Source organism: Trachymyrmex septentrionalis, unplaced genomic scaffold, assembly GCF_001594115.1.
Source record: "Trachymyrmex septentrionalis isolate Tsep2-gDNA-1 unplaced genomic scaffold, Tsep1.0 scaffold20, whole genome shotgun sequence".
Classification (NCBI taxonomy): Eukaryota; Metazoa; Arthropoda; class Insecta; order Hymenoptera; family Formicidae; genus Trachymyrmex; species Trachymyrmex septentrionalis.
This window is the reverse complement of record NW_017305180.1, coordinates 7,052,463-7,060,861: the sequence shown is the minus strand read 5'-3', so window position 1 is coordinate 7,060,861 and position 8,399 is coordinate 7,052,463. Positions and strand designations below refer to the sequence as shown.

General features: G+C 32.4%; 2 protein-coding genes across 2 annotated transcripts in view; one reads left to right on the top strand and one right to left on the bottom strand.

Annotated features, from left to right (window-relative positions):
* Positions 1 to 8,399, bottom strand: part of LOC108747669 — a 171,909-nt gene that overhangs the window by 55,322 nt on the left and 108,188 nt on the right. The gene's annotated exons all lie outside the window — the stretch shown is intronic.
* Positions 3,588 to 8,399, top strand: part of LOC108747666 (facilitated trehalose transporter Tret1-like) — a 54,794-nt gene continuing 49,982 nt past the window's right edge. The window contains exon 1 of the mRNA XM_018485278.1: positions 3,588 to 3,651. The gene's annotated coding sequence lies outside the window, so the exon portion shown is untranslated. The remainder of the gene's footprint in view (positions 3,652 to 8,399) is intronic.

Below are 8,399 nucleotides of genomic sequence, written 5' to 3'. Positions count from 1 at the left end.
AAGAATAAATATTTAGTTATCATAAATAAATATTTAGTTAATACTATACAAACAAATATTTATTAAATTTAATATATTTTTTTTATGTGACAAAGATATTTAACAACATAAACCATAATCGAAAGATCATTCAAATATTATTAAAGATAAATGTCTTGAAGCATATCGATACTTTCAATTTTGTTGAATACGCTCAATGGTGAGATTCGGTACTGAATGTATTGTTCATTGCAAATAGAACTTCTAACGTTGCTATTAAAAATTTAATATCGCTATCCCTCGGTAGGATTGAACATAAATGTTTCATGTGTGTACCTACAAATACTTCAGTTTTCAACTGCTACCAATTTTCCTAGCGGCATATTTATCGTTGATATCTTGACTTATGTGCAGGTTCTTCTTAAAGAACAGCCAAAAAAGAAACGCACGTGGAGTAACGCTGAATTATATTTTTTCGCCGTAACGAAACTGGAAGTGTTGCTGCGCCAAGTGTATCGCATCTACGCTTATGAGAATATTTCCTTTTGGCAAATAACATAAATAAAGATCAAATATTTAAAACAAGCAAAACTAGATGACTGGTAATATTAATTATTTATTAATTATATACATGTAAATCTTAAAATGTTTCGACTTGACTTAGTCCTCTTCAGCTATGAATAAATTGTAAACGAATTATAAATTATAAAAGTAAAATTAAGCGCATGTCAACGGAGATGGATAATATAAATTAAAATTTTTTGCGGGAGCCCATGTTACCAACATTTAAATTTAAAACAAAACATGTTTCTTCACTGATGTAATATTTTATAACAAATCGATTAAATTGATGTCCAAGAAAAGCAAAAAAATTCTGCGGTTGATGACAAGAAATAGGTTGAGTCAATATAATTAAAATGCAAGAGAGAAAAAAAAATTGATTTTTTACTTTAGTCAACGGCAAAATTAAGAACCAATTTTTATTGTTCTTTAACTTTGACTCATACAATAGATACATCTTACCTTCAAATTTAATTTCAACTTTATGATTTGTAATTTAGACATAATGCACAATTCTTTTGACTGGGACTTATTCTCTTGCATTTTAATTATGTTGATTGCACCTGTTTCTCGTCATCAACCGCGGAAATTGTTTGATTTCTTTGAACATTAATTTAACCGGTTTATTCTGGTATTGCATCAGTAAAGAAAAAGTTTTTGTTTTAAATTATTGGTAAGATGAGATCCTGCGAAAAGTTTTAATTTATGTTATCCGTCTCCATTAACATTATGCACTTAATTTTATTTTTATAATTTATAATTCGTTTACAATTTATGCACGGCTAAAAAGAAGATTAAGTCAAGTCAAAACGAGCTTTATATGTATATAAATATTATATATGTATATTAATAAATAATTAATATTATCGGTCATCTAGTTTTGCTTTTAAATATTTGACCTTTATTTACATTATTTTTATTTCCCTTGCACATATACAAGCTGTAACAAAATTGATCTTCACAATATTTTCTCATCTTTGAAATCGCCCGGAAAAAATGCACATGCGAGATGCGCACGAAACAATTTTGTGCTGCATTATCATACATTTCGATTATCTCGGACGATTCGGCAAAAAAATGTGAGTTTTAAGGTAATATGAAAACAAATAAGGAATGTAAATGACCGCCTAAAGTCTCACAATGAAAAAATATATTCTTATACGTATATATATGGTAAATGGTAAACACAATACATGATAATAATAATACCGTTTTTTAATAGAAAAACATTGATAATATTTTCTAGCAGAGAAATATATTAAATCAATTTTTACGTGTATCCATTTATTTATTTCGTTTGCAGTATAACGCTATTTGATATGTAATAATATTACATAACAAATAACAAATATAATAGAGTAAAACTTTTCGGGGTATTTTACACACAGACGTAAAATGAATAGATAGAGTATTTGCCAACTTCTTGTTGTTGCCAGCGAATGGTAGAACTGCGATAGAAGAGGAACATGCTGTTCTCTTTTTGTTTATTGATTCATTTACATTATGTATGCGTATGTGATATACATCTCACATTCCAAAAAGTTTTACTCTTATTTTAATAGTAATAGATACTTATGAAATAATATATCATCGCAATTTATACTGGGTTACATACATTTTCGTAATTTTTGAATCAATATAAAATGTTTAATTAAAATGACTTGACACACATGTAAATACCACACTAATGTTTCATATAATCTGTCGTGTCTTGCTGACAGAGAGTTAAAGAAAAAATCCCCAACTTTAATTATATAAAAAATTGGATTCCGTTAAAATGAGTCAATTTTCATACGTAATGTAGTTTATAATATGGCGAACACACACACAAAAGATGTCATAGACACAAAGAGTTCAATAATGAATAGTTTTTTAGCTATTCATGGATATCTAAGGTAAAGAGGTAAGCACAAATTTTACACCTTTAATGCATCATAGCACAAAAATCATCCATTATTAATTTCAGTTCATGTCAATTTTTTCTTTCAACATTCCATCTCTTAAAATATAAACACTATTATGTATTTGATTGACAGGGCAATTTCTTTTCAAACATCATTAAAAAAATCTAAAATTGGTTGTAAACATTCCTTGAAAACGATTAGATTTTATTATTAATCATACAAATCTTATTGTTAATCAGCAAAAGATTAAAATGACTACATCTAACACCACTAAATAATAAAACTCCGACAATAATCAATCAAAAACAATCAATTTTTGGTTTACAATCCCTTACATTCTACATGTATCAGTTGTTTTAAAAATGTTATTACAAATTTGAATAAAAAAATGTCTCTTCTCTCCTTGGATCTATGGATTCTTTTATCATGACTCTGCGATTGTATGCTAAAAATGATCCAAAGATGTGCCGAAACGATTTTTCTAATCAATTCAATTTTTTTAACCTACGTGTAATGTATTGATTTCATCTTTTTCTGAATTTATTTGCAACTTTCGCGCTTGACTCGAATTTACCATTTTTATATCATTTATTATTACATCCATTATTAAGTCCTTGTGTCTGTGACATCTTTTGTTCATGACATTATAAACTACATTGTATATAAAAACTAAACCATTTCACCGAGACCTACATAATTATTGCGAGAGGCCTTTGTCGACACACCAACGTGCAAAGAAATAAAAAGAGAACGTACATTCCCTCTTCTCTTTACAGTCACCATTCACTGATAACGCGTTCTTCTGTATAGAGAAGGATATAAGTAATGCTCCGCTTATTAAACTGAGTGCGTTCCGATATTCACTGCCAGTGCTGGAAATCTATAGCGCACGTAACATATACTGTATAGTTTCAGCTGGCAGTGAATATCGGTATGGCTTGGAATATACAATTACAAAAATTATACTTTACATTTTTTTTTTCTACAAATGACCGCAAAAGTAGTACTTCTAATACCAAATCGTTATCTCTCATCATTATTATTCTTAACTGTATTCCAATAAACTTTAAAGATATACTCTAATAAACTATAAAGAATGATTGGCATTATAATAAGTACTCGCGTTATGATAGCGCCAGTTGTGTTCCTGTTTCTAGAGTGATAACTTCTGAGAGTGCTTCTGTAGCGTTTTCACGTCACCTCGTCAGTAAGTCGACACCATCGTAACAGTGTTATCTGATCTAAAATTGCTTAACTAACCAAGCGTTTACGATATCTTCGATACTCCAAGATTGCGAAACTGGCTTCTGAGGTGTTTCTAAAATGCATTATCCTATTCTATAAACTTTCCAGTTCCCTTAGTAAAGTTTAAATCTTCGATCGTACCAAACATAGCAAGTGCGTGGATACTTTATAAAGTAATCGATAAAAGAAACACATATAGAGATAGTCACATCAATTAATTTATCGCCCGATGTGTAATACTGTACTTTATACGCAATACCATTACTGTATATTAGCAATTATCGATTAATAAAAATTATCGATAGCTAATTATGCAAATAAGATATTAAATAATTGTGATAATAAATTTTTTAATAAATATTTACAAAAATATACATGTTAACACAGTACTGTACCAAAGCATTGTCATATCATTAAAATTACTAACATGTTTTAAAAAATTAAACTCTTGTGATAGAAACAAAACTTTTATGTAACAGTAAAATTTTATGAAGTAAAATTTTAACTTAAAAATTTATTCTTTCTTATTATTGTTTAAAAAAATTGTTTTTATCGCAATATCAATACTGTATGATATCAAATACAGTTTGTTTGTGGTAAAATATGAAAAAATGACGAATGTTGTAATGACCACCCTCAGCAAAAGTCCAGCGTGTGCATATTTGATATTAATTACATACGCGATATCACATGTGCATGACTTGCATGTGACGTCATGCCTCCTTAAACAGGAGATGTTGGTAACACAACACAGTCAATTATTTTATTCCAGTTTACTCATTAAGCGGAGAAATGGCATTTCAAAAAATGGAAAATTTTCGTCTGAAGAAGAACGACGTGTGATAATGCATTTTCTAATCGCTGAAGGCGACCATGCCGATTGACATTTTAAAATTTATCATAGGATAGTTGTTGCGCATAAAGGTTTCATGGAAAACAAAATAAATGCCAATCGGCATGATGCCTTCAGCGATTGGAAAACGTATCAAACGTTGTACTTCATCAAATAAATTTTCCAATCGAAACATTAGCTCTACTTAAGGAACTGGAATAACCGGTAAGACAACTAAAATTGTGTTTTTTATCAACGTCTCCTATCCAAGGATACGTGACGTCACATGAAAATCATGCACACGTAATACCGCGTGCTCTACCCACGCATAATATTAAATATAATCAAATATGCATAATGTCGATTAGTGGTTTCCCACGAGGCGTGAACCATGAACGTGAACATAAACGTCAGCAGGATTTTTTCCAGGCGAGGGTATAATTCAAGTCCCCGCCTGTGAAAAAAAACCTGCTGACGTCTATGTTCACGTTCATGGTTCACGCCTTGTGGGAAACCGGCATAACAGAATTTTTTATATCATGTCGAGAGTGGCTGCTATAACGCTCATCATCTTTTCATTTGATTAATTTAATAAAATATTTAAAATTAATTAAAGGTAATAATAAGACGCACAAAAATTTGAAATTCCAACATAGTATATAGGAGTCTCATAAGTAAAACCATGTCATTGTTAAAATATTAATACAAAACCTTATTAAAATAGACGAGCCTTATTATAATATACAAATACATTTAAAATTGATTAAACTAGTAGTGGAGAAAATATTTCGTAGAATTCCGTTATGCATGAAAGATAACTGATCTTATTTCTGGTAATATTTCGCCGGCAATATTTCAGAAAGTCGAGGCTGATCTATTCTGAAGTACAGTCAGTTTCGGAAAATCGAAAAACACAGCGAGAAAGTTTCATTAATCCATATAATGATACCAGGAAGACGAAGACAATGTGACAGTAAAGAAACAAGATAAATTTAAAAAACGAGCAAGATGGATTAACGTCAAATAGCTCAGCTGTTCTACTTAGGAATTGCAATCGCCAATATTTACACGCATTACACACATAGTCTCGACAAATTTAATGAAAAAAAAAATAAAAACAAAGATTCCCATAAGTATTGTTGCATGTAAGGTTAATAATATTTATACAAGAGTAAAAAATAAAGACAATGAAGAATATGTAACGTACGCTTTTCACATAATGAATATCTTAGGCTCCAATTTATATCGTAATCGATCAGCGAGAGAACACGTTAACGAGGACCATAAATACATCCGCGACGGCTGAGACTTTCAAAGTCAATGAAACTCAGTTACTTAAATTAGATCCGGACGTCCCTTACCCAACGGCAGACCAATAAAATCTTCCATTACCGCATAACAGCGCGTCAACGTGAAATGAACGCGACCGCGCTTAACTTCTGGTCCCTGGGTTCTCCAGGGAAGAGGGCACGACGGTAGACAGAGAGGCGGTCGGGGCAAAAAGGGATAAGTTGGGCGTAGGATGGTGGATGCAGAATCCAGAGGCAATATTTCACGGCGCTTCCCACGACGCGTCTACCGCTTCCAGCTCTCTTCCTGGCCGCTTCAACATCCCTCTCCCTTCACTTTTCGCTCCCGTTCGCTAAGTTGACGGTAAATTCGCTTGGCATCTGAACGGTATTTCAGAAGCGTGAGTTTTCCGTCATCCGTCCATCGACTCGCCTTAACGCGGGGATTAGGTAGCACCAAATAAGAGCCACGTCGCATCAAAACGAGAAGAAATTTCCCTTTTCTCAACTTCGTATGACTTTCACATTTACTGTTTTTACTTCTACGGCACATTTTGATGATAATAACGCGACCGGTTATCTATTCTACATCGATCATATTCATCTATCGATCGTTTGGATAATCATTACAAAGAACTTTAGTGATAAAAGCCACATATCTCTCCCTCCCTCCCTTCCTTCCTTCCATCTCTTTCTCTCTTTTGTGTTATACCTATATTAGCATAATGTTACCATTTTATACGAAAGATACAACACGATATGTAACCTGAAGAGGTTGCATTATACAAAGGAAGTCTATAGATATAAGCACAAAAGTTACTTGTATATACACATTTTGCTCTAAAAGTTACAAAGAGCCATTTCACGCAGAAAATACATAACGTAATTCAAAACACGCATTCCCGAAGATTCCACAAGTAGTAGCTGCAAGTTCCGCATAGAAACTTTCATCGTGAAAATAAACGCGAAGCATTACCTACTAGACATGCCTCTCTTTCAGAATATAAATTTCATATTTTACAAAATATTAATCTCTCTCTTTCTCTCCCCCTCTAAAGCATTTTTCCCCTAATCCTCTTTCTAATTCTTTAATCCTAATTTCTCCCGTGAAGTAAGATTGATCGAGCCCCCAGCGAGCATAGTAAGAAGAAAAATAAAATGAAATACATCGAAATTCATTCATGTCGGAGATCGTTCCAATCACAAAAGTGTAGGAAGACATTTACAAATGATCTCCGTAATCTCAGTGCTTAACAGGCATAACAAGTTCTCTCGAGTCTGCAGCAACTTGTTAACAATCGCCTGCGGGCCGATGCAGCAGCGAGTGGCGTGTGACGCCCGGGACGCCGTCCTGCATTACGCAAATGAGGCATAAACTCTGACGCTCAATGGAGATTATTAAACAAGTAAATCACTTAGTGGCCTCTCACGTAGGAGAACACATTTGCATGTTGTGGAGAGTCGGACGAAATCTGCAATCTGCATTCCACGTCAGAGCGAGAGAAACGGAAAAGCCAATGTCGAGGAGCTGAGATTTGAGCATTTGATATGCGTGCAGATATAAACATAACGCGATGATTCTGCAGAATGAGTTGCAGAATAACGAATATTTGAATAAATCGAGAAAGAACGTGGATAATAAAGTAGATATAAAAGTATTGATATAAAAAAAAAGAATCTGCGGATTAAATCGGAGAACGATTAAATTCACCGACCGGCACTCTTGGAAGAAGCTTAATTCGATGGAATTTAATATATTCGCGCGCAAGCTTTCGACTAAGATGCAAAATTAATGAAGTAACGCAGATAAAATGCAATAAAGAATGAAAATCGAATGAGAATCATGATTAACGTTGGACGTTTTTCATCCGCGGCGATTAAATGCACTTCTTGCCCGCGTTAATAATTATCACTGCGTTCATTAAATCTGGCATAATTACTTCCAACTCCAACGAATATAATCGCGTTTTGATATTGTAGTTATAACAAGCATAACTTTAGAAGTAAATAATTAAATTTTTAAGCTGTTCGTTTCTTATTTTATCATGCAATTACGCATATAAAAAAAAAGATAGATAATTCATTTTCATGAAATTAGAATCGAGGTTAATATCATGTTTCATATATCATTTAATAGATTTAATTTCCTTTCGCGCGAATTATTCGGTTTATTATTTTACTCTTATCCGTCTTATGCCTTTTTTTCACTAATACTAATAATAATTAGTATTTCCAGAGGAAAACATAACTTTAAGTGAATTTAATAGATTTACATCCTTTAATAGATTAACGTCCTTATCAAAACAAATTCTCAGGCTTCCGTTCTTCGCACTGAAAATATTTTACAGCACAAATAGTACACCGCAATATAGAAGTTCTTAGGGAAGGCGGCGTTTGTATGATCAGAAAGGATAAGATAATTAGATACCGTCGTAAAATTGCTTTGTTAAACGTTAAAGTACATTCATTCGAATTAGCACGTTAATTTTATGACAAATTATTTTGCAAAATGACTTTACTCTAAACGTAAAGACTACTGAATTTCGAGATTTTGTCGAGAATTAGCAACAAATATTATAAAGGTAAAAG